Source organism: Adiantum capillus-veneris, chromosome 18 (genome assembly GCF_014529385.1).
Source record: "Adiantum capillus-veneris isolate H3 chromosome 18, ASM1452938v2, whole genome shotgun sequence".
Lineage (NCBI taxonomy): Eukaryota > Viridiplantae > Streptophyta > Polypodiopsida > Polypodiales > Pteridaceae > Adiantum > Adiantum capillus-veneris.
In genome coordinates this window covers 137,596,867-137,623,388 of record NC_140948.1, presented here as the reverse complement: position 1 = coordinate 137,623,388, position 26,522 = coordinate 137,596,867, and the positions used below count along the sequence as shown (strand labels likewise).

The 26,522-nt window shown below is 42.7% G+C and overlaps 1 long non-coding RNA gene and 1 pseudogene across 5 annotated transcripts; one reads left to right on the top strand and one right to left on the bottom strand.

The window, feature by feature from the left end:
- The first annotated feature begins 16,032 nt into the window (after positions 1–16,032).
- Positions 16,033–26,067, top strand: LOC147436498 (uncharacterized; annotated as a pseudogene). The gene is made up of 11 exons (XR_015185193.1): positions 16,033–20,179; positions 20,304–21,131; positions 21,238–21,471; positions 22,141–22,325; positions 22,664–23,009; positions 23,090–23,201; positions 23,480–24,270; positions 24,357–24,599; positions 24,754–24,857; positions 25,027–25,366; positions 25,449–26,067. The product of XR_015185193.1 is annotated as an uncharacterized LOC147436498 (transcript).
- LOC147436497 (uncharacterized) lies at positions 21,222–26,371 on the bottom strand. 4 transcript variants are annotated; one of them, XR_015185196.1, is made up of 5 exons: positions 26,074–26,344; positions 25,275–25,346; positions 24,793–24,879; positions 22,119–22,297; positions 21,222–21,361 (listed from the first exon to the last, which is right to left on the bottom strand). It is a non-coding gene; the product is annotated as an uncharacterized LOC147436497 (long non-coding RNA). The 4 variants fall into 4 exon arrangements; XR_015185197.1 differs by lacking the exon at positions 25,275–25,346 and having other exon boundaries at positions 26,074–26,340; XR_015185195.1 differs by lacking the exons at positions 24,793–24,879; positions 25,275–25,346 and having other exon boundaries at positions 26,074–26,325.
- Between the last annotated feature and the right edge of the window lie 151 nt (positions 26,372–26,522).

Sequence of the window (26,522 nt, the reverse complement as noted above, 5' to 3'; positions counted from 1 at the left end):
CCGCAAAACTAGTGCTTAGAGCTCTCGACCAACCAGAAGAGGAATGGGCCTCCCTGCTGTTTTGACACTTAGACATGTTCCAACTTAAAGGGATCAAAGGTGTCACCAACCTCCCATGGTGCACCCTTTTTTTTTGCCATATCGATGTCATACCTAAAGGGTTTGACCTTCTCAAATCAATCTAGAAGGCCTGGAACAGATACAAACCGAGCCTAAGAGTTAACTGGGAGTCTAAACACAGTCTCGGCATCAGGTCTCAGGAATCAGTATGGTGGTCGCTTCCCCCTATCCCCCCCCTCACCCAAGCCCAGACTAGGTCAGCAAGACGAATATATAACAAAGGCATATCCTCCTGGAAAGACCTTTGGTCTTCAGAGGAATCAAGATGGCTAACCCACTCAAAACTCCTACGATCCCACCAACTGCAGCCGTGGGAGCTAATGCTTATTGACTCAAAAAAAGAACTCTTCCCGAAAGATATGGAGTGGTCTCTCTCACCAGCCTTCGACCTATCCCAAAAAGCCTTTTATTGGGTCAATGGTAGTGCTCTCCACCACCCACCTAATCTTCCTCCCTGTCTGCAGACCCCGGTTCACACCATCCTCAACAAAAATGGGAAGGTAATTTATTCTCAGAAACAATGGAATTTCATGTTTCAGAGCATCTGGAGCAAAGAAATCGCAGCTTTGTTCTTCTTTGGCTAATTCTACACAAGGCAGTATGGACTGGAAGCAGACTTAGGGAAGTTGGGATGGGCCTAGGGACCTGTAAAAGATGTTCACAAGTCGAGGAGGACATCCCCCACCTCTTCCTCAATTGCCCAGCCAACTCTAATATACTGTATCCCTTATGTAAGGCTCTCGGCTCCACCCCCAACTGGAAGCAATTACTCATGGGGGATTTGGTCTCACTTTATTCAGCCATCTGGAATAGGATAAGAGGAGCTTTTTTCTGGTTAATTTGGCTTGAAAGAAATGATAGCATATTTAACAATGCTTACCAGATGAAAAGTCTGAGGGTACGGTTTGCTCATTTCTCCTTGCAGGTTAATAAGCTCAAACTGGACCAGTGCATAATCTACGAAGCTAACCAAAAGGTGCTACATGACTGCATGGGATTCTACAACAGCGCGAACATCAATAAATAGCAGGAGGTATTGCTAGACGGCTCATACACTCACTTGCAGAGGATGATTGATGACTGTAAGGCCGAAGAAGAAAAGTTAAGAAGGCAGCATTTCAATGGCTTAAGGCTCATAGCTCACCTACAGGAAGTGCTTAGTTCATTACCCGATGGAAATAATTGGTGATTGTAATAAGCTATGTAGTTTTGATCAAGTGTCTCGATCGAGCACTATTTCCCCTAGCTTACCTCAAGGTTTTTGTAATCTCCCCCAGCATTTTGTAACAGTGTCTCTTATCTAATACATTCCCAAAGCTTTTATGGTTTTTATTATAATTAAAAAAAGGCATGAAACGTTGACAGCCTTATAGGTTAAATGATAAACTTATAAAGCCTTAGAGGCTCCAAAAATCCCAAGACTCACCTTTTCATTTTGAAAAGTTCTTTCACCGGTTGAAACTTGAGGTGATAGACTAGTCACTAAAGTTATCATTTTTGTTGGTTCAAACTTTAAAGAAGGCATCTAACCTCTAGAGATTAAATCTTTTAAAAAAAATTATTTTTATTTTTAAAGAGTTTAAAGCTAAGTTAGAACTTAAGGATGTAGAGCTTTTAAAGTAAGGTCTCAATGATCCAATGAGGATCTAGATTTTTTTGTTAAAAAGAAGATAAAACTTTGAATTATTTCAATAAGCATAATTTTTTTACCAAAAAAGGGAGTAAAGATAATATATTTTCATCACTCATTACTAGAGTTTAGGAGTGTGGTTTTTTTCAATAAGCATAATGCATAAGTTAGTGGGCACTCATTGTGAGAAGAAGGCTATCAAGAAAGTTGAGTGTCAATTGTCTCAAACAATTCTTTTGGGGTTGTTTAAAGGGTATCTGATATCGTGTTTGATTTCAAGAGGGCAGAGTCGTGTGAGGGTAGGTTGAAAAAAAAGTGCTTTTCTCTTTGAACACGCGTCCAGGGACTTTGATTAAACATTTTTATGGCTCTCTCTCTGTCTCGCAAATGCACAGTTGTGTAGGGCTCTCTCTCTCTCTCTCTCTCTCTCTCTCTCTCTCTCTCTCTCTCTCTCTCTCTCTCTCTCTCTCTCTCTCTCTCTCTCAAAATATCCATCTCGCTATAGGAAGTGGACATGGGCAAAGACTCTCCCTCTCTCTCGTTTATGCTACGACAGTCTGTGTGTAATGGCAGGGGTGAGTGTGAAGTGTTGGATGGTGATCGCCTTGCCAAGCGAAGCTGTGGTGTGGGAGATGATGGTGATAACAAGCGTATGAAGGCACGAGCGTGTGTGACATGGGAGAATAGCCCTCTATGTCCTTCCGATTGCATATATGATAAACTAGTGAGATCCGTAGGATCCTTATGGGAATAATGGGAGTGCAAATGGGAGTCAGAGGGCAGTATGCATGGAACGTGCAGGGCAGAGCGGGCCATGCAGGGATAGGGCAATGACAAGCTGGAATTGCAACGGCGCAAGCCATATTCTCTCTCTCTCTCTCTCTCTCTCTCTCTATTTTGTTTGTAGGCGGAGAGTCTCTCCCTCTCTCCACTTTATCTGCACCTTCATAGCAAGTTTGGTGAGGAAGTCTCTGTGTGTGTGTGTGTGTGTGTGTGCGTGCTTTGTCTGTGGGCTCAGAGTATCTCTGTGAAAGCATGTGTGGAGCATTGTCGTTGTGAAGAGCTTTGCAAGGATTCGGAGGGAGCCTTTCATGTAACCTTATGCCCACGTCTACATTGTCTACATCATCGAGCCTTTGGATGAAAAGCTTGTTCATGAACCAGCTGCCTTTGTTGCAGTAGTACAACATTAATCTGGCAAAGCTGGTGCAGTTAGTGGCTCAACCGACTGACATGGCTGACTTTTACAAGTCACTGGCTGTTAGCTTTACACATTTCAAGTGATATTCATTGTGTAGGGAATTTATCACTACCGTAGAATATGGTGTAGTTTTGTAATGAACGTTCACAATGGTGGGCAGAAAGCTAGAGCCGCAATGCACGACTTTAGGGGCAGGAACATCTAGGCTCAATAGGCAGTTCAGAGAGGTGCTTGAAGGAGAGGTAAGGACTACAGCAGCATTAGGGTGATCTACGATAGGCAAAGGATAAAGAGAGGGAGCTTGCTGCTTACATTGGAGAGCAGTGTAGTAGGATATTGCAAAGGGTTAGGGGCTAAGTGTAGTGGTCACGGCACTGACCGTTAGTGTTGTTTTGCGGAATGCTCTGCATGCATGAGGTTGTAGATTCAAAATTGAGGGTTAAAATAGACATTGCTTGCACCACTATAGAGATTCTGGCCATACGCAGGATCCAGAACAAGGCATGCAAGAGGTGGAATGGACATGGCATAGGTAGATATCACCAGAGGAGATAGAGAGAGGTAGCCTAAGATGAATTTGAGATAGGCTAGCTACCATGGAATCACAAAAGGCGAGCATTGAGGATGGAACTGGTTGCAATATTGTAGCCTTCACAGCATTGCCCATCTTCATTAGGAACTGGTCCATGCTCCACAATTCCTGTTAACCCTCACGCACATTCCTATCACCTAAGACGGACGCCGTATTATTTATTTGGTAGAGTCACGTACCGGGCTTGTCGGTCCAATAGGAAAAGGGTAAGAGTGATCCCCGATGAGAGGCGCACTCTAACTGGAACATTCAAGGGATTAGTTGGCTAAGCATGGGCGCCCAAGTGTGAATGGGGCGAGCTCATATAAAAGTCAACTAAACCTAAAATTCCCTCATTCTCTCATTTGTGCAATTGAAGAGTGCTCTTGCTCCATCTCCATCTTTTTCTTCTTGATCTCCTTGTGTGTGTGTGTGTGTGTGTGTGTGTGTGTGTGTATGCGTGAGAGAGAGAGAGAGAGTGTGTGCGATTGAGCATTGCATCGACGGCATGACAGCGGCGAGGCGCTTGAGCGTGGCATAGCGGTGTCTCCTTCTTCTTCTTCGCGGCGAGGAATCCTCCACAACAGCAAGCGTAGAGCGGTAAGTGACACACCATCGCCATCTTTGAGCTTACTAGTTTAGGCTAGTTGTGTGCTTGGAGCCATTTGTGGCTCGCACACAGTGTATTGGCAAGTTCATTGCATTGACACGTGCAACAGATGCGCGCACATTTTTGGCGCCGCTATCGGGGAATGCCATACACTAAGCTTGAATGGCACTCTGTGCTTCTTTGTGGTGCAATTTCAATTGTAGAAAAAGTAGAGAAGGAAGGTGTGTGTGTTGAGAAGAAGGAGTTTGTTTTGCTGCTGTGTATTATTTTGTTAATAAGAAATTGAAAGGTACTGTGTTTTCTTTGTTAATAACGTTTTGAAAGGTACTGTGTTTTCTCTGTGATAAGGTGTTAGTATTAAGGTTCTAGATCCATAATGTAAGTTCTGTGTAAAGTACAGTAAGTAGTTATGTTAGCTAGTGAGTTGTTGTAGTAGTGTGTTAGTGTGTAACAGTAGCTGTATTAGTGGTAAGTAGGTAGGTTAGGTGTGTGTGTGCTCGCGAGCGCATTGCACCGCGGCGACCTTATCCCAAAAAAAATAAAAATAATAAATTTAAAATTTAAAAATTTTAAAGGTAGGACCGGAATCGGGAATATCTCCCAGACCCAAGCCCAAGCTCACACTCAGGCTCATGCCTCAGTCGCCCTTTAAAATTACGTATTTTAGCCTCACACGTAGCAAAAAATGACCTTTTTGAGGACCAACGAAGCTTCAGATGACCGAACGTTGTGTTGTAAAGCACGCAACAACCCTCTGAGTGATACGCTTGTTTCAAGCTATCACATACTTTAATAAAAAAATCGATCATTAAAAAACATTAAAAACATCAAAAATGAGTAAAAATGGACGTCTAAAAATGTAAGCGCTTAACCTTCGAGGTTATTCACCGATGCTTGTAGAGTGCCAAAGGCACATGCATCTACGCTCTGGTCGTGTGCTAGAGACGGAGCAACTAGAGAGAATTTTGACGTACGCGAGTTCTCATTATCCACCTACCTTAGGTTCAAGGTAGTCGGGCCCTCGGCGGGGACCCAAGGTAGTATAAATCAAGACCCAAACATAGCGGCTAGTGACTCTTCCTCTGACTACGACATCATGGAGGGTTTCCCAATACCTAATCCCGATAGCTTAAGCCAAGACATGCATGCCATGGGTCCACGGTCCGGGCTGAGCGTGCTTAGCCGCTTGAAGGAAACCTTTAGTAGAGCCACTCGCTCCGAACATGGAGCTAATAATGTAAATGAGGGGGGTGGGGAAGTAAATTTTCCATTTATGACCAATGTAGACCCTATGTCCTTAGAGAGTGTGCAAGTGAATACTTCATTCACTGCACCCCCTGACTCTTCAAAGCTATTCCCCTCCGAGGTCATATTATCCGATGGTAGAAGCCTTGCCGAAGTGCAAGAGGTTGAGCGATATATCATTGTAGCTAGGGAAAAGGAAATCGAGAGCTTACGCAAGGCGGAGCAATGAAGAGAGTTAAAAGCGAAAGCCCCTATGTCAATAACCTTGCTAGGAGAGCAACCGAGTGCTCCTGACTTAGCAACCGCTAAGGGCCAACCCCTAGAAAGCAACATTGCACCTAGCTCAAACCTGGGGGATTCACTAGTAGTACTAGGAAGACGTCACCTATGTGCACCAAAACTGCCATTTTATCCCCTATATACGGTACCCTCCTTTGTAAAATCTACCTTTTTGGCCTCATAAACCTCCCCTATTGTACACTCACGTGACACCATACGGTAATCCTTAGTGAAGACCCCAGGAGCTCAAAGGACACCCCTAGCACCTCAATCCTAGATGGAGCATTCTTAAATGAGAACTGGGAGTACGAACTATAAATGAAAACTATAACCGACCTATACACATGTCACACCTATCACATGGGTTGGTTAGATATTCTACAATCCACAATGGGTGCTACTAGTGTGGAGGATCAACAACAAAGAGTTTGTGAGGTCATCCATAGGGTCATTGCATTAGAGAGACAGAACAAGGGGATCAACATGCCTTCAACGGGTCTCATGAGATTCTTGGATACAAAAAAGGCTAAACAACCGACCTTATCACAAATGGAGACTCCCTCGGTAAGTCCGATGGATCCTCCATATGTTGTTTCGCCAGGGGTCTCAGTGCAATCTCCCACAAGTGATAGCTTTACCTTTCCATGTCTAGCTCATCCTTCCCTTGATGACACCATGGCTACCATGCCTACCCCAATGATGGGCATGCCAAAAAACATGCCATGGACCTCATTTGTTAGTAAAGCACCGCTACATGGTAGCTCAATGCCTGCAACAATACCTACAAGTGTGTACCAATTGTATACACCCATGGGTCCTTGTACTCATGTAGTCCCTACCCCTCCCATTGTTTCAACAACCTATGATCCACAACCACAACACCCAAGTTCTTATTTCCATGGGACTATAATGGCTAGCATTAACATGTCACATCCGACGTATTATATGCCTAGGGCCACACATATGAACTTTGGGCCACCACATGGCACAACATTGTACCCAATGTGGAACCCAAGGGATTCCTATGCGCCAAGCCCAATGCCAATACCTACTCTACATGTAGTCTCTGGAGCACCTTCACCCACGGTGCCTGCTCACTTAGGTGACTTGTAACATTTGCTCAAGCTATCGGTCGATCTATCACTGAGAATATGCGCAAACACGCCTGATAGAGAGCTTAGAAGTAAGGCAGTACAAATAGCCAAGCTCACACAGAAATTTAGTGGAGACGGGGATGTGAGAAAGCATATCGAAGTGTTTGAACAAATATGAGATTCTCTAGGAGAACACAATGACCTGCATAAGAGTAATGCTTTAAGCCTAACCTTAAGTGGGAAGGCTGGGGATTGGTATAGAACCCTAGGGTGGAAGAAAAAACGATTTACCCTACTCATAGGAGATTGTTCTTGAAAGAATACATACAAGAGGGAGTGCTTTGGGGTGTAGCCTCTCAGCTCTAGAAAGCCCAATGAGAGGAAGGAGAGTCGGTGAGAGACTTTATTAGTCGCTTAAAGCATTTGAATTCTTGTTGTAATCCAAATGAACACTTCAACAATAACCAATTGCTTGATAGATTCATTAGGGGATTATGACATGAGGATATCTACAATGGCCTAGTCATTAGAGGTATCACCACTTGGGAAGCAGTCACCACCAATGCGATCCAATTGGAGGATAATTTAATGATTCAAGGAGAAAGAGTGTCTGTTGAGCCTAAATCTATTAGCTCGCAAGCATCGGGGCATCAGACAATGACCCTAAAGCCTATTGCTAAGGAGCCAAAGATATCTGAGATGACTTTAGCATGTCTCACCAAGGCTATTCAAGAGAGTCTTAGAGACAATCATGCACCGCAAAACAATCATATGTATCCAAGAAGGGAGCAACAATGGTGCTCAGTATGCTATGGACCGCATAGTACCAGTGAATGCCCTACTTTTAGAGTAAAATTCAATGGGAACTGCAATGCCTCTGGGAGGTATGGTCATCAAGCTAAGGATTGCATAGTATTTAAGCGTGCGATGGCCAATAGACCAACCTTAGCATGGACAGACACACCTCAAGTGCCTGCATTGATGCAGGCCCCACCTCTTGAACAAACAACACAACACATGGTCCCTAGGGCCCAAAATGTTGTTCAAAAAACACCCTTACCACCTCCAGTGCTAGGACCACAACCACCACATCCGAGAATCACTTCTGTGAATCAAGTGGGTTGTGAGTCATCTATTGCTTGTTTGGAAGGCTGTGAGGAAGATATAGATCCGAATATTACCTATGGGATGGATGTGCTTGAAGAAAGTCCACAATATTACATGGAGGACTATTGGGGACAAGTCAAACCTGTCTATCAAGTAGCTGCTCTTGTGGCAAGAGGCCAAAATATCAATTACACTGCTAAGAGACCACCTCTTCAATGCTATGAGTGTGGAGGTCCACATCGTGTGGCCGAGTGTCCTATTAGGCTACAAAAGAACGCCACACTAATGGAAACCAATCAAGTGAGCACGTCTACAATGCCGATACTCATGTATAATCGATGTGGCATAGATCATTTGATTGCCCAATGTCCAAATAATCCAAATGCACCGAAGATCACGCCATTAAACTTGATTGAGGTTATCGATGAGCCATCACAAAGTACACCTATGGTACCAGTAAACGTACTCACACAATTGATGCTCCCAAAACAAAATGATATTCTTGAGGAAAGAGACACGGCATCTATTGCCTGATCTCAAAAAAAGAAGAAAACACGAAGGAAGAGATTGCAAAAAGCAGTGAAGTCAGACCCCAATTCAAAGACCCACATAAGGACTGGTGACGACCCCGTATATATGAACAACGCTGAAGAGGATTCTAATTCAGGTGAAACCATGGAGACCAAAACGACCACTAAGATAGAACCAACAAGGAAGATCTTCATGAGCCACAATGGCCAGGATCCAAGAAGAAGATAGAAACTTATCCAAACCCTACAGAGGAGATCGAGCGAGTCAAGCAATTAAGGAGTTTGGTAGAAGATACCCAAAGGGATCTAGAACCAGCACCTAGGCAGATCCAGATTACAGACACCGTGTTCCCTACGTAACAACAACCTCGCCAAGTCTATAGACCCTTAGCCATACCTAGTGTCATCCAAGAAGAAAGTGACTTAAAGTCATGGGAAAGTGGGCGTACTCACTTCTTGATGGAAAGAATGTTTACAGAGAGACTACCTGATCCTATCGAAGAGATGGAGATTCCATATTCCCCACGTCAAGGGGCTGAAGCCCAAAAGGTGTCGTTAAACATTGACAAATTGATGGATTTCATGTGTTCAAAAGTTAGAACCACCATCATATGTCCAAACTATATAAAGACCCTGAGCTAGTCTCACCTCTTCGAGCCTTCCTCAATGGAGAACTGAAGTTTGGGCTACCACAATTTTCACAGATGGATGGATGGAGCTGGGGAGATGCCAATAGAGGAGGAACACTTAGACCCACAACCCAACCTAGATGAGAACCTTGTTATAGAAATACATGTTAACAAGTTGGGACAATACTTTGAGGGTGATGAATTCAATGTGACCATATCAATCACTACTAAGTGATTAACTGTGAAGGGAATCCTTGATGGTGGCGTTGGGGTTAGCATTGTGACTAAAAATTGCTAGGAATCTATGGGAAGACCTCACCTTGCGACCACAACCATAGTAGTGAAGATGGCCAATGAGTCTATTGTTAAACCTATTGGGATGCTAGAAGATCTCAAGATCAAGGTCTTTGGACATATAATAAGAATTAGCTTCATTGTTAAGGATTTCTCCAAACACACTATGGCATCGGAGATGATCTTAGGATGTCCTTTCATGAGGGAAGCAAAAATGGTGCATGACTGGTCTAAAAACTATGTCTACTTGCAGTTCCAAGATTCTGTCATTCGAGTGGATCTTGTAACTAGTCGAGCACACCCTCTAGGAAACAGGTTTATAATTGATCATAGATCTGACACCACAGTTCACTCGGCCCCATTGCAGTATTGTTACACGTGTAAAGCGGACACTGATGTTGGGAAAGATTCTCCTATATGGATGTACTACGTGGGATGACTGAGTCGGACAATGTGGATTGGGTCCACCTAGCAGCAACCATAGACACTTGGGGAAATATGGGGACGACCTGGGTAACACCTGAGGGGGATGAAATGCCACCACTTGTACCCTTAAATATGCTAGAAGCAATGCATATAGCTTCTGATGACCTACAAGATGAAGGTTTGATTGGCATTGGAACCAGTAGCGCCTCACAAGACTATATAGCCCACACGATTTGGGGTCAGAATCATCAATTGAAATTGACTCTGAGGACGAAGAATCTGAGTTAAATCTTAGTGCAAATGTGGGGACAAACCATTCAGGGCCCAGTGGTCCCCCAGATGACAATCTATCCAAGGGAGCAGAAGACACAAGAAGCGATTCATCTAGTGACTCTTCACTAGAGATCGGTTGTAATCGAAAATTAGACAAGAAGAGTAAGAGATATAAGAGGCGATGATATCGAGAAAATGTGCGTGCTAGAATAAATGAAAAGAAATCTACCGCAGAATGGCTTAATTATATAAGGACATGTAATGCTCATCCAAAGTTGGTAGATAACTGGGGTGAATACCTTCAAAGCGTTATGTGGTGTAGTCCACAACCCATTGACATTGCAGGACTAGAGGCTACAGAGAAGCCAAAGTTGAGCCGTACCGTAAGGAGACGATAAAGTCGAGAGTTAGCTCAACAACAAAAGGAATTGGAAGTGAAATCACAGTCCATAGAACAATATGAGCCCACAAACTTACACTCTGCACTTGAACATTTCAAATCATATACCACAAGGAACGTAAGGTTGTGTATACAAAGGCTCAAAGAAAACCTATCGATGGGAGCAATGAAATCTATGATAGTCCAACAATAGTTAAGGAAATAGAGTTAGCAGACCCAGGAGAAGAGCCCAAACCTATTTTCATTGCCCAAGATCTGACAGAGATTGAGGAGTGTGTACTTAAAGAACTTCTCAAGGAATTCAAGGATATATTTGCATGGACATATCATGATATGAAAGGCGTTCCACCTTCCGTGGTGCAACACACAATCCCCATGAATAGCATGGCTAAACCGGTTCAACAACGACCCTACCCAATGAATCCTAAATATGCAAAAATCATTCAAGAAGAGATTAAAAAGCTTGTGAAATGCGGATTCATATACCCTATTGAGCACTCAGAATGGGTGTCTCCAATAGTGATTGGGCCAAAAAAGAATGGGAAACTCAAAGTGTGCGTGGATCTCAAGAAGGTCAATGCCACCACTAGGAGGGACCATTACCCCTTGCCATATTCAGAACATGTGCTTGAAAGAGTTCTAGGGAAGAAAGCTTATAGCTTTTTAGATGGGTACTCTGGCTACAATCAAATCACAATTGCGCTGGAGGACCAAGCTCAAACAGCCTTTATAACCGAATTTGGAGTGTTCGCATTTCGTGTTATGGCTTTTGGCTTAACCAATGCCCCTGCTACCCTTTCAAAGATTAATAAACACTGCTTTTAGAGAATATTTGAGGGAGTTTTGCAAAGCTTTCTTAGATGACCTTTGTGTTTATTCCTCTTGGAAAGAACATCTATCATGCTTACGAAAAGTGTTTGAGAAGTGCAGATTGTATCACATCTCCTTAAACCCTTTCAAATGCCATTTTTGGGTTAAACATGGAGTCATTTTAGGACATATAGTGTCCAAAAATGGGATTTCCACATATGATAGCAAAATTAAAGCCATTGTTGAATTGCCACCACCTACAAACTATAAAGGAGTTCAAAGGTTATGGGCCATGTTGGTTATTACCGACGGTTTATTTTAAACTTTGTCGAGATAGCTCATCCTCTGTACAAGCTTCTTATTGAGTTTCAATGGACCGCGGAGTGTGACCATGCTTATGAGTCATTGAAAAAGACCTTGACTAGCGCTCCTATTCTACGAGTGCCCGATTGGAATGTAATTTTCCATGTGCATATTGATGCATCGAACTTTGCTATTGGGTGTGTTCTAGCTCAACCAGGAGAACATAAACTGGACTACCCCATTAGCTTTGCAAGTCGTCAATTGAATGGTGCCGAGAGAAACTACACCACTACAAAGCGAGAAGGTTTATGTATGATTTATGCAGTGAATAAATTTCGCTACTACCTTCTGGCCAGCAAGTTTGTTTTCTATGTTGATCATCAAGCCTTGTTGTATCTAGTAAATAAACCTTGTTCCACGGGAAGAATTACACAATGGTTGTTAATTCTCCTTGAGTTTGATTTACCGTTGTGGTGAGACCTGGTAAAAGACATGTCATGGTGGATCATTTGTCTTGCATACCCAATGGTGAAGCCCCTACTGGAGTCGATGATGAGTTGCCCGATACTATTCCTAGTCGAAACCATACCTGAATGGAGTGAGAAGATTGTGAACTTTTTAGTTAATGGTTTTCCACCCAAAGAGCTTCGTAAGGACATAGCTCAAAAACTATTAAAAGAATGTGAACCTTACTCTCTCATTGCAGGAACTCTCTACAGGCTAGGGAAGGATGATATTCTTAGGCTAGGGAAGGATGATATTCTTAGACATTGTTCTCGTGACGATGAGTATTTATACATACTGCAAGAAGCCCACATGGGTATAGCCGAAGGACATTTCTCAAGGGAACTAACAGCTAGAAAGGTGTTGCAATCAGGCTATTGGTGGACTACCTTATTCAAGGATGCATCACTTTTTGCAAAAGGATGTGATGAATGCCAACGTTACAAGATCACACAACAAAAGGATAAGATGCCCTTACATCCTATTAAAGTGACTCAACCATTTGAAAAATGGGGTTTGAACTTTGTAGGCCCAATTAGTACGGCAGCTCGTAGCACTCAATCTTGATATATTATCATTGCCACTGACTATGTGACAGAGTGGACGGAAGCCAGGGTGACACGTAAGGCCAATGCGAGGTCAACTGCCAAGTTTCTCTTTGAGAACATTATTACAAGATTTGGTTGTCCCTTTGAGATTGTGAGTGACAATGGTACTCATTTTATAAATGGAGTAATAAAAGAACTCACTACCAACTTTATGATAGCTCACCATAAGTCCACACCTTATTATCCACAAGCAAATGGCCAAGCCAAGAGCACCAACAAGACCTTAATCTCTGTCTTGACCAAAACGGTGGAAGCTCATCGCACAGATTGGGATTTAAAGCTCACATCAACTCTATGGGCTTATCGTACTGCGTACAAAGTTGCCATTAACTGCACACGTTTAAGATGGTGTATGGCCAATAAGTGGTTATGCCATGGGAGTTTGTCGTTCCTAGTCTCTGAGTAGCTTCTCAAGAAGATTGGGATGGTAACCCCTTAGTTGAGCGATTATATATCCTTGAAAGGCTTGATGAAGAGAGGCAATTAGCTGTGCAAAATGCACTTGTGGAGAAAGATAGGAGGAAGAAATGGTTTGACCATCATCTAAAGAACAAAGATATCAATGTTGGTGATAAAGTCCATATGTATGGAGTGCGTAACGAAAAGAAAAAGTTGAAATATGCGAGAAAAAGACCATATAGAGTATGTGAGATCACCCCACAAGGATCCATTTGTGTGGAGACTCTTGATGGAGTTAAAACCATTGGATTCCTCAATGGGAGCGAATTTAAAAGATTCTATGATCCTTTAAGCCAAGAGGAGCTACATGCCATCCATACAGAAAAGGTAGCCAAGGCACAAACAGAATTAAAGAAGATACAAGCTCAAGCTGGGGGTAAGGAGCGACAACAACGCATAAGACAAAAACGAGAGGCTAACCTTGGAGTTACACATGCATTCCACGTTGAAATTGATGAGGATTGGTTGGACTCTGACACACCTCTACGATACCCTATTGCTAAACAGCACCTATGGAAAAGTGCTATATAGTGCCTTATTGGACACGGGTGCTAAATTATCTGCTATCATATGGGGTGTGGTGTCAGTTAGGGAAGCCACCTCTATCTGAGAGTATTATCCAAGTGAAGGGTGTCAACAAGAAAAAAACTGCGCTTTTTGGAATCTTGCACACTTATGTCAGTTATGACAATGGGGTTGTAGCTCAAGACTTTTTGGTCATGCATGTTGGAACTATGGAGGGTAATATAAACCTAAGACGCATGTGGATGATAGCCACCAAATGCACTATTGATTGGGGGACAGGGGGTGGCACAACACAGAAACCAACTCTAGCCCTGCCACTCAAGCAATAGTCCCTGAGATATTGCCTCTTAAGGAAATAAAACCCAAAACATTGCATGTCCAAGAGGTTGAACCATATGTCCCCATAGCCCAACTTTCTAGATCTTCAACTGATGTAGTTGAAATAAAGCTTGAGACACACAAGACCCATCCCAATACAACAAAGAAAACATACAAGTGGTCCCTAAAGCTTCTTTAGCGACCATAGCCAATGCTAAAAGACAGGAGCCTGGTAAGAGACGTCCCATTCGCCCCAAGAAATGTAAAGAAACGCTGCGTTGGATTCCTAAAAAACTATTGGAAGCCCAAGAGGCTACTATAAAGGAAATGATCAAATATGGGTGCCAAAATATAAATTGTGTTCTTACTTGTCACCGGACCCATGTGAGCTCAATCCTATTGCTCCAAAACAAATTGAAGATTGGGGAAAGGAAAAAATCATGGAATGCTACACATCTGCTCCAGAGCTAGTTTGGGTACCGAAGAAAGAACGATTTGTTCCACCTAGCTCAGGAACAGGGAAATCAAATGAAGCTTCTTGCTCTTTGTATAGTTTTTATATGGAAATAGAAGCTTCGACACAACCTCCACCTACCATTGTACATATCCATACAAGACAAGAAAGAGTTTGCACCTCTCGTTGTAAGTTCACCACCTACAACAATGTTGCAAATAAAATCATGGGAAAGTACCTTACCACCCTTGCAATTAGATGAAACGCATAGGGCGGTCGAAAACTATTGGTTAAAGCCTTCACCCATAACAACTTGGAACAATTGGTTTCAAAATGTGACGACATCATTCCAAAAGGTATGATCTACCCAAGGAAGGGAGGAGTGTTTGCTGAAATCCATCATTCACTTGCTTCCCTCTCAACCTTCCTCCCTGACCTCTCAATCTCCAATCTTAGGGAATGTATATATAAAGCCTTATACTGACAAAAACAAGATAAAAAAGTAAAAGAGCAAGAGGCATAACACAAAATCATAAAAACACATTATGCACAAGAACACGACCCTTGTAATATTTGCACTCTAATCATCATCTATTTGCGTGTATAGATATGGCTAGTACGCTAGAGTCATCCACTCCTGCCTTGGGTGAGAGGTACCCTCACAAATGTTTCACATGGTCTTTCCGGTGCTTGCCTGTGAATGGGATTTGGTAGGTACGCTAGCATGCGAGAGAAATTTCGAGGAGTTAGAATGGCTGTTACGTCTCTTGACCACGACTGATTCATACTTAGTAGAGAGTGTATCTCCCATTGCACAAGCCTATCCTTTTGACCAAGATGACTATAGGCGTCTAGTGACCTTCTTAGTAAACATTGGTGCCTCTGATGATGAAGAAGATCTACATGACTATACGGATGGCACATATGGTTTCACGGATGATAACTTCGACGACGAGGATAGAGGTTTAGTCTTAGGGTTTCCCCCCAATCTCTACAATATCCCATTCCCTTGACTCTCTAGGGGGAGTGCAAATAATTAGGTTAGGGTTACTTATGTTTTTTAATTGTGTTCAATGAGTGTTGGTACCTTTTCCCACTGACGTGCCTCCTAGAGGTATTCTTTGTGTTTCCCAGTGTGTACAGGAACGTGTTGCTATTGTTAGGATTTGGATCTTCATGGAATCTTTCTCTCGTTCACACTTCGAATCAAGCACGACCATCAACACAAACAGGTGTTTCTTGTCTATTAGCATTGCCCCTTATCTTTTTGCATCCATGTTTGTCTAGTTTAATAGTGATTGGTAGCATAATATTCAATGCATTTGCTTAGTATCAAACATTAAATTCAATGTAATTTTTGTCATAATCACTTGTTTAGGTTTAAAATAAAACAGTCCGACTAAACTAGTTTGACCAAGCTAGGTGTTAGAGATCTTCTCTTAATACCATGGGGAATGCCTTCCTAATAATCTATGGTTACTTAAGTTCTTAATCCGATTTAGGCAGCATTGTGTGCAATGTACTAGGGCTTTTTAGTGGACTTAGTCCCTATTGACCTTTAGCTTAAGTATTATAAAGGGAGTTTACTAGTGTGATGAGCGTGGGGAGGGTAACAGTGTTATATGACCCCTCAAAGTTACAAAATTAAAATGCTAAAAACGAACAAACAAAAAAATCAAAGTGCCACAATGTAAAATCTTAAGCTGGAAGAGAAACCTCAGGTTGATTTGGTACTCCACTCACATGTATCGCTTATGGTACTAGAGACCTAGAGGTTCCCAGTGTGGGTGCTTTTTCTTGAAAAGCAAAAAACCCAAGGCATACAAAATAAACACGCACATCAAAATTGAATCATTGTGAAAAAACTTTGGGGGGTCAAAGAAAAGTAAATAAGTCAGGCAATGATTTCATGAGAATTCCTTTTATCGTAGCTTAACTACGAGGTCTTCTAGGTATAGCCTCCAGTCAGCCCTCGGACATGAAATACTTGGCTCTCGCGATTAAACAACTTAATTGACCAAAGAAAATTGAGAAGCTTGCCCATGGATTTAATAGTCGATCTTTAGTGCCTTTCGATCGTTAAATTAGCGACCCCAAACTTGTTTAATTTTTTATCTTTACAATTGTTTATGTGTTTGATTATATTGCAATTTAATGTTTATTGCTGACAAATGGTTTAAAATTCTAGTACCAATCAAATTGTCTGCCTACAACTGCATATGCTCTTTAATTGTATATGAGAATGCAATTATTGTGCCAATGTTGTTTGATTTTGCAATGACTGAAGAAGACTAAGGACATTCACCTCAAATGCTCTTCCACCTCGACGAACGAGCTTCAACTCAATAGCTTTCGAGGACGGAATCTACACCAGGAAGGGCGCCATGTTAACCCTCACGCACATTCCTATCACCTAGGACGGACGCCGTATTTTTTATTTGGTAGAGTCACGTACCGGGCCAGGTCGTAGCCAGCCGAACGTGCCTCTACTCTCAAAGCAAGGCAGCTTATGCTATAAGGATAGCTCTGCTCCTCCCTCTTTCTCTTTCTCTCTCTCTCTCTCTCTCTCTCTCTCTCACACACACACACACACACACACACACACACAGCAGGGCAAGCCTCATGATTCAACCCTCTTTCTCTCTCTCTCTCTAAGCCTCGAGCTGTGCATTGCAAATCAACACCGTTCATCTTTATGGGACGAGGAAGGGGATGTTTTTTTGGGGAAGGGGAGGTAGTAATATCTTTGACCGTCTTTAGCATCTTCAAAAACAATTAATAATAGAACTTTTGAAATATTAAGAACAAGGCATTATTAAAACACTTTATATTTAAGAGGCACGGTTATGCCATGCCTTGATAGTTTTGTTTGCTTTTTGCTTTCAATTTTAGTTGCAGCACAGGTCTCGTGGTTTTATTACTTGCTTAATACTTATATCTTGATTCTTCCACATGATCAACATGAGCTTTTATATATCTTCCACATGGCAGGCCTTGTGATTTATCACTTGTTATTGCAATGAAATATCTAATCAAAATGGCTAAGTGAAAGCTAGATTGGGCAATGGGCATTCCTAGACTTGATGGATGTTGCTACGATGTCACTTGGGCATTGAACAATTATTTCCACAATACACACTTAATGAGCTAACAGCTTGCCAAAAGAATCTCTTAATTTTAGATTTAAATGCAGAGCCTACATAAATGATGATCCAAGCTTTCTTTGCCCCTACTTATGCATTTTACTTAGAGCCTAGTCGCGTGGTCTGATACCCTGCCCTTCAGCCGGTAGCTAGCCAGTCAAGTAGAGAGAGAAGGCACCCATTAAAGCTCAGTCACGTCACATAAAAAGTCGAAACTTTTTGTTCTTATGCCCTCAAAATCAGCAAGATCCTCATTTAATTGCAAAAATCGCCTTCGCTTGGGCCGTAGCCGCCGGGCAGCCATCCCACCACAATGTCGAGCTATTTTCACGACCCTCCCCAACAACGGTTGACCTGCCCCAGCCCACGTAGTCATGAGACTTTGCACTACCGGCAAACCGGGCAGGCGGGCTGCATAGTGGGTGCAGGCGACCAGGTCCTTAGTCGTTCCATTTTACGGCGGGCCTTATGATTTTTATCACTTGTTTTCCTCTTGTTTTCACCGGTTAGGGATGGCCGCCTTCTTAAAGGGCAATCCCCCAAAGCGGGGGATCGCAGCTTCAGAGCGTAGCTATTCACGCTCTGAGGCCTCTCACTCACAGAATCTGACAATGACAATCACCTCCAAACGATCTTGTAAACATGATGGCAATCTGCCATCGGTTCCAAGGCTAATTAGCTCTTCTCACTCGAGCCAGCTCGCCATCCTTTACCAGGAAGCAAGACCTTGGCGTTTATCCGTGCCCAGAGCGTGCAATGTCATCTTCTCAATCCAAACGTGGGCCTTCATCCTCGCAATCACAAGTTTCCAGCTGCAGTGCCTTGTCCCGCCCTCAGCTCAGACGAGGCACTCTCTGTCAGCTCAACTGACCATCTGTCAACTCAACCTGACATCTGACTATGGCAACTTTCTCAAAACCTGTACTGACAGGCCCCAAAGCCATCCTCACGAAGCAGAGCAGCCTATCAATATCTACTTCAGAATTCCTTTGCTTGATACGCCCGACAGCTGTTGCCACACTGGGTTTATAACCCTCCAAGTTGGTGACACCTTGGAGTATATCTGCAATAGATGCTCTGAAAAGCCCCGCGCCATATACACAGGCTTGGTGGCCTGCTCAGCACGGAGCACCAGTGATATGATGTCATACTTGAACACACTACTTTCCATGATTCACAGCGAAGATGTGCATATAGATGCCATCGTCCAAGAGCTTGTTAAAGGTCCACATGGAATCCTGCTAATTCTTTGTCATCCCAACCCTGATAGAAAATTGATTCTTCTCATGCTTAGGCTTGCTCTTGAAGTCTGCGATCAGTTCCAGAAAACAGTGTTCACTGCACTCTAATTGAAGTTGGCGAAGGAATTCTTCCGTCTCTTGGTTCAAAGCCCATTCATGACAGCAGAAAATGCATCACTCTGTAAACTCCTCATGGAATTGCAGGAGGCAGAATGTGAGCCTTCACATCCACTCTTCCAAAGGCTTATTCTCAAACCTGCAAACCTGCAGTTCAAGCTTGCCCTTGAATCAGAATGGGGGGAACCATTATCAAAGTTGGTGGTCTCAACCCAAACTCTAGTGCTTAGAATACTCAAAGAGCTCCCAGAAGAGCTACCCTTTCTTTTCTCTCTCATCCGAACTTTGAACATGCGTGCGGAGCCTCAGCAACCAGCTGACAAGAGTCTCTCAGAAACAAAAGAAACTTCATTCTCTATGCAAGTGATAGATGCTATTGCACATGCAAAAGGCCTGGAAGTAGGCAATCTACAAGTCAGTTGGAACAAGCTTTCCTTACTTCCCCTTGATTCAGAGATGGGTAATTGTGTATCCTCTGCCCAGCATCTACCCGTGGCCAAACTGATGGGAAGCTATGACAGCGCAGAACAATATATTGACACCTATTTTCGGCTTTTGCGAGAGGATGCTTTTGCATCAATCAAGAAAGGCTTAGCCGATTTCACCAGCGGCCATCTTGATCCCAGGGACATGACTGTTTGGTTCGGGGTCTCTGCAATGGGGGTTCATTTTGAGTATTCTTCGCCTGGCCTTGTGGTGGGTCTCCAACTAACAGATGGTCAGGCTAATCACTCACATCCAAAGCTCCCGCTTCCTGGCAGCCTCCATTGTATATGTGACAATGGAGGTTGCTTCTGAAACCCAATTTGGGCGACAGCAGCCCGGTGTGAATTGAAGTCAAAAACACAAACAGTTCTTTTTGTGGAAGTTCTAAAGGACAGCCCAGCATCTGACTCTCCATCATCACAAGGGTCGCCATGGGCAAGAATCTTGCATGCGTCAAACATGGTAGTTGCTGAATCTCCTGCGTACTACAGAGCATATGAACCTGTGCTTAAAGCACTGCAACAATTGGATGCAGAGATGATACCCTTTGCTTGCGAGCTTGTGCTTGCAAAACCCTCAAAGAAGCCTCCTGATTACTTGAATGGCTCAACACTACTCAACTGGAGTTCCCTGTGTGCAGAAGACTCCAGCTCTACTTATGGAGAGCTCAAAGCTGGGATCCATGCAATGGTGCCACCAATACCACGAGGATTTAAATCTATATTGGACCATACCCAAATTGATGCAGTAAATCACATACTGCAACACCAGCTGGCCATGATCCAAGGTCCTCCTGGGACAGGTGCTAAAACTCTACAATTTTTTCTCTTTGTAGACTTTTTGTTATAGCTAACTATTGTAATTACCAGGACTTAAAAAAATGAAGAGGTATATTTGATTTAAAAGACAACCATATTATCTTGCAGGGAAAACGTTTCTTTCAGTCAAAATTGTAGAGCTCTTGCTCTCTGCAAGTACGCTACCAACAAAGTCAGTGCTCATCGTGACTTACAAGAACAAGGCCCTTGATCAATTCTTGGAGTCATGTCTAGATTTCTGTCCACTAAACAGCATTGTGCGTGTTGGAGGAAAGTGTAAATCTGACAAGCTGGCACCTTCCAACCTGCATTATCTTCTAATAAATAGCAGAAATAATAAGCTCTCGCACAGTAACTGGATAGCCAACTGTGACAAGCTAAAGAAGCTTCAAGCAGAACTGAGGCAAGCATTGAGCAGCTTACATAACTGTCAAACATTTGATGTCAAGACAATATCAACACAGTCATCCTTACGAGGCTTCCTGCAGAAGTTGTTCATTGTGAAGGGTGGTAAGGATCTGATCATGTCTCAAGATCCAAATAAGAGAAACCCAGTGATCCAGACCGGGCAGGGCAGAAGGCCAACCAGAGTTATCCCAGAAGAAGCTTGACGAGATACTAAAGAAATGGATGCCGCAAAAGGCAGTATTCGATTGTGTGCAGGCTTGCTTTTCTAAGTTCATGCCATTTAGTTCCACAAGTAATCTATCTATCAATCCAATTAAAGAAAAAGGAGCAGCTATCAAGGAACAGGATTCGCAAGAAGACAATGAAGAGCAAGAAGAGTACGATCACCTCTGGGATGACATTAAGAGAGTAGACCATACTAGATCTAAGAATAGAGAAGACACAAATTGGCTATCCAAAGACTTCTTACAATTACCAGACCTTCAACAGCATAAGACACAGCTGTTCAAGAGTCTTCCACTTGTCAACGTAAGTGCTCTTTCGCGTTGCCAGCTAGCTTATAAAGCTTTTGGTTTTCTATTTTGGCATGTTCTCCCTTCAATATAGCAGTGAGCAATCAGCATGTTTCATGCAGTTTGACCTGAATGGGTATAGTTGGCTTCTGGAGGCTGATCCATGGGAGCTGTCAAGCGAGCATCGATGCATCCTCATACTGCTTATTATGCAGAAAAACCTCGATGACTGTAGCAGGAGATTTGCTGAAATAAAAGAACAATATGACCAAGTGTGCCTTGAAAATGCTGAAATCAACAAACAAAGAAGAATTGCTATTCTGAGAGAAGCACAAGTTATTGGAATGACAACGACAGTAAGTTCTCCCATCCCGAGAATGGTACTGTTTGTTAATGTCCATTAGGTCAACCAGGACCAGATCGAGCATCGAGAAATGGTCAATCAGGATTACTTGACGGTTTACTTGTGTGCTGGATTCATTGGCATGAACTATGATACTTATCGATGCTGCACATAACCCCGATTGAGGTTTCCAACTAGAATTTCAACATTACAGATACTAGAGTCTTACAACAAGGGGCTATACATGAACCAAAGTTTTCTAGAAATTTAAGAATTCCAAGTAACCTGCGAACTGTTCTAGTTCTAATTTCTCCTTCCAAGTCCATAAGAGAGATTGTTGCTTACAAGCTCATCTTCTTTTGTGAAAGTTCTTGATCCACAACCTCAGTCTGAGTGGTAACTGTTTCACAAAAACTGCAGGCTGGTGGAATCTATATAATTTCCATGAAAGGTTTATGTAGTCCATGCAATGAGCTACGTCAGCTAATGCATGTGTTGCCTTCCCCACAACATAAATCAATGTGTACGCATCCCAGATAAATATTCAAGGGCAAAATTACTAAAGAATCATGTGTCCAATTTCCAAATTGAAACCAGTAGAACATATTACAGAAATACTGAAATATGTATTCTTGGACCAAAAAGAGTGAATAAACTAACCGCGTTAATTGTGTACATACAGGGTGCGGCCATTAATCAGGACATTCTGGCTGCAGTTTCACCTGCAATTGTATTGGTGGAAGAAGCAGCAGAGATCTTGGAGCCCCACCTGATGGCATTCCTTTCTCCAAATGTAAAACACCTTATACTAGTGGGAGATCATAAGCAGCTTAGACCATCTGTTAAATGTCACCAGCTTCAGGTCAGGTATGCAAAGCTCACACACGAAGTTTTGGACAAATTCTCACAATAATTCTCACATTGTGACTTACTTCAACATCATGAGCTTCTGTGAGGGAGGCACGGCATACCTAGCTAGGTACGATTGGGGGCAGGGAACCGCCGGGCCGGCGGTCCCCTGCCCCCAATCGTACCTAGCTAGGTATGCCGTGCCTCCCTCACAGAAGCTCATGATGTTATGCATTGTATGAAAAACACTGAAAAGGACTCTGTTTTCCTACACGAGAAAATTTCTAAATATTCTTGTGTCAATGGACAGGACCTAAGCTTCTCATTGTGCTTTTTGAACACCACTCTAATTTCAGGCATAATTTGGGAATTTCGATGCTGGAAAGGCTTGCAGAACATAACCAACTACCCTTCCAGACTCTTGGTCTACAATCAAGAATGCGGGAAGAGTTTCTCCAGATGATTCAACCAATCTATCTTAATCTCAGATCTAACCTTTCTGTGGTCAACGGAGTAAGAAATAGACCAGCAAAGTGTATGAAATCTACTTTCTACTTCTGGAATCATCCGGTCGAGGAAACAGCTGCTCGCAGCCCCAGCAATAAGCGAGAAGCATACATGGTGCTCGCATTAATAAAGTGGCTTCTTTCGGAAGGGCACAAGCACCATGAGATTACAGTTATTTGTGCATATAACGGACAGGTTCACTTATTGTTGAATACATGCCATAACTTCTTACAAAATAATTTCCTATAGTTCTAAAGACCTTACTGCCTATGTAGGTTACAGAAATACGGAAGTTATTAAGTGAGCACAAACAAGGGGAAGAGTCCGTGGATGTCCAAACAATAGATCGATTCCAGGTAACAATAATCCTGCTAGACCATGTTGTTGGTTTGCTAGAAGAGGCTTGCTTAAATCCAAAGAACCAGGTAAAGACAAGTACGATGGCATAGAAACTAGTGCAGTTCCTTTTACAAAAAGTCCCTCCAGTTTTTTCTAAAACCCTCAAGCGCAGCCTAAGGATTGGGTGTTTTTTCATACAAATTATACAGCATTGTAACTAGGCAAATAAAGTGTGTATCATTCACCAAAACCGGAGTGTCAAGAAGAAACAGAATTATGGCTATAGCGTTTGTGTGGTCAAAAGTGTAGCTGCCAGCAGTTTGAAGTACTCACATTGAACAGAAAAATTGGGCATCTCACAGCACAGAACAGGCTTGGTGTGACAGTATCAAGAGCGCGTGGTGGGTTTTATATTTGCGGAAATGCTGAAACTCTGTCTCAAGCATCTCCGCATTGGAAGGTTCTTGTAGATGAGTGCTTCAGAGCTCATAACTGCCTTGGAGAAAACATATTTCTAGTTTGTCCAAGGCACCCTAATGATCCCCCATTCCCGTTGCACCATGAAAGGGCGGTAAGATTTTCTCCCGACGTATGTGCTAAACCTTGCAACGCAACCATGGCATGCGGCCATCATTGCACAAGGACCTGCCATAATGGGGAACATGCTCTGTGCAAAGCTGAAGTTTCCCACATTTTTCCTGAATGCCAACATTCCACAATAAGGTTATGTTCACAGCCAGCAACGAGCCTAAAATGTAAGGAGACAATATGGATCACTCTCGACTCATGTGGTCATAAAAAGCAATGTGTGTGCTGGGAAGTGACTGAAAAGATCCCACATGCAATGATGTGCAGACTTCCATGCGGGAAGACTCTCACCTGTGAGCATCCGTGCACTTTGTTATGCAGTGAAAAATGTGGGTCTAAGCCTTGCAAACAATGTGCGGAGATTGACAAGATAAAAGCACAGAGACAGAAAGAATTGATATGGAAACAATCAAAAGAGAAACGGTTAATTATTGACTCAGAAATTAAGAAGCTTAGAAGTGAAACTGTCCTTGGACCCTTCTTGGAAACCCTATGCTCAGAAAAAGAAACTGCAGCAGAGTATCATATGGTGTGTTGTGTATATCTAGTAGCAATTAGAAGTCAATTGTACCCATTAATCCTGCTCACTAACATCTCAAAACGCACTCGTGACAGGTTAAGGACAGAACAGAAAAGTTTATTCAACCTACGCACAGCATCCTCCCAGTTGTGACAAAGATTGAAAAAGTCACAAACACAAAGCTTCAGCTGAATTTTTTACAGGCTCAGAGAGATTCGATAGATGTTCTACAACCAACTCAGCTCCTCTTTCATGGGACCAATGATGAAGGCATTAAAGGCATCACAACTGACGGCTTTCGTTTGCCTCCTCCACACAAGAACAACATGTTCGGCAGGGTAAGATAGAAACACAAAGTGAGTTTCCCAAGATAAAAGGGATAGGCAAGATAAATCTGCCCAGGATATACACATTAGAAGTGATAAATACCTGCCCATGTCAAAATCACCTTTTCAATGAGCTGCCTAATAGAGCCATATTATTTTCTTGCAGGGTGTCTATTTTGCTACAGATTCATCAAAGAGTGCCCACCAGCTGTACACAAAGGGTTCCAACAAGCTACTCCTTTGCGAGGTCCTGATTGGAAGACCATGGAGGTAAACTTCTGTCCTGAATCCACTGTCATGGTATGCACAAGTAATCAGCACAAGAAATTCCGTTGCCATGGTATGCACAAGAAAATTAGGCTTTGCTTAGATTTGGAAAATGTGTGTAGAGCTAGAAGTTCAGTGTAAGTCAAGCACTCATGCATAAATTGGGATGCAGCTTAACCTCAGCAAGGCCAGATCTTGACTATAAAACAGTCCGGAAAAATTACGACTCAGTGTTCTCCGTGAGAAATAGCAAAGCATCGGGAGGCACCGAGTTTGATGAATATGTCATTTACAACCCAGATCAAGCTTTACCAAAGTATGTAGTCCACTATAAGAACATGGATAGCAATGCTTTAACTCTGCAGACTCTACAAAACAAGGCAAACCTTGCTTTTGAAAGGAGAGTCCTAGATGCTTCACCTTCTAGTTACAAGGGTGACACCATCGATGAGATGCATTTTCGGTTTGCAGAAGCGCAGTTTTTCAGGATGTCTACAAACAAGATACGAAAAGTAAGCCTCCTTGGAAGCTTTCGTATGCAAATCTGTTCAATTCTCCCAATTGTAGCTTTCTAATTTACTAAACAAATTGCAGGTCAAGAAAGTGGAGTTTGTGTGGAACCAAGTCTTGTACGATAGATATCAAAATGTAAAGCAGCAATTTTTAGCTGAAAGAAAACCAGTCGATGAGATACTTGTCTTTCATGGAACAAACGCAGAGAGCATTGACAAAATAGTGAAGGAAGGATTTAAGGTAGGTGGGACAGACGGTGTGCCAATCAGATGTGGGACAGCTTATGGGCATGGTGTCTATACAGCAGCAAACCCAGATACTTCCATCCCATACTCTGGAGGGAGTGGAATGATGCTCCTGTCAAATGCTATGTGTGGTAAGTTGGGTGAAGATGATAAAAAAGGCGGTTCTGAAGACATCTACGTGGTGACAAAAGGGGAACAGCTGCTTCCCAAGTACATTGTACATTTCCAGTAAAGGTGAACATTCAGCTTCTGTTGTGCCCAATATGTACCATCTGCCTGTGCAGAAGGTTGACATGCGATGAAAACATTCCTGGATGCATGCAAACAGGGAAAAATCCATCGTGCTTTTAAGATTTTTGCAGCGATTTGAATTGTGTTTTACAAGGGCTTCCAAGAGCGAATGCTAGATTTGAAGATTTGCATAGTTTGCGAAAATCTCAGACTGCGTAAATGCAACTCACCTGCATGAAGCACAAATAACCTTGCATCACACGAATATTTCTGCACAGGCCATCAAACGCCTCATCTCAAACGTCTGGACTATGAAGTGCTGGAAACTGGAAGACACTTATTTGATGAAGATTGGAAGACACTTATATATTAATTAGTACATTCTCACTTTCAATGCCACAGTGCAAAAAAGTGTGAGGGTGATGACATCATTATGTTGAGCTCAGCTGGAGTCACTGTTGTTCGGGAAAGGATCGTCTCAGCTTAACCTTGAGCTAGTTGAAAATTGAGACTAGCTGGTTGCAAACCATGGTAAAGGGGAGAAAAACCAGTGAAATATGTCAGAAAATAGCTCAAAAATCTTGCAAATTTCAAAATTTGCGTTAGAATTTTTTGTTTTCTTCTTTGTGAGGAGGAAACTTGGTTGCCAGTCTTTAGGAGAGGTGTGCCTCAGCTTAGC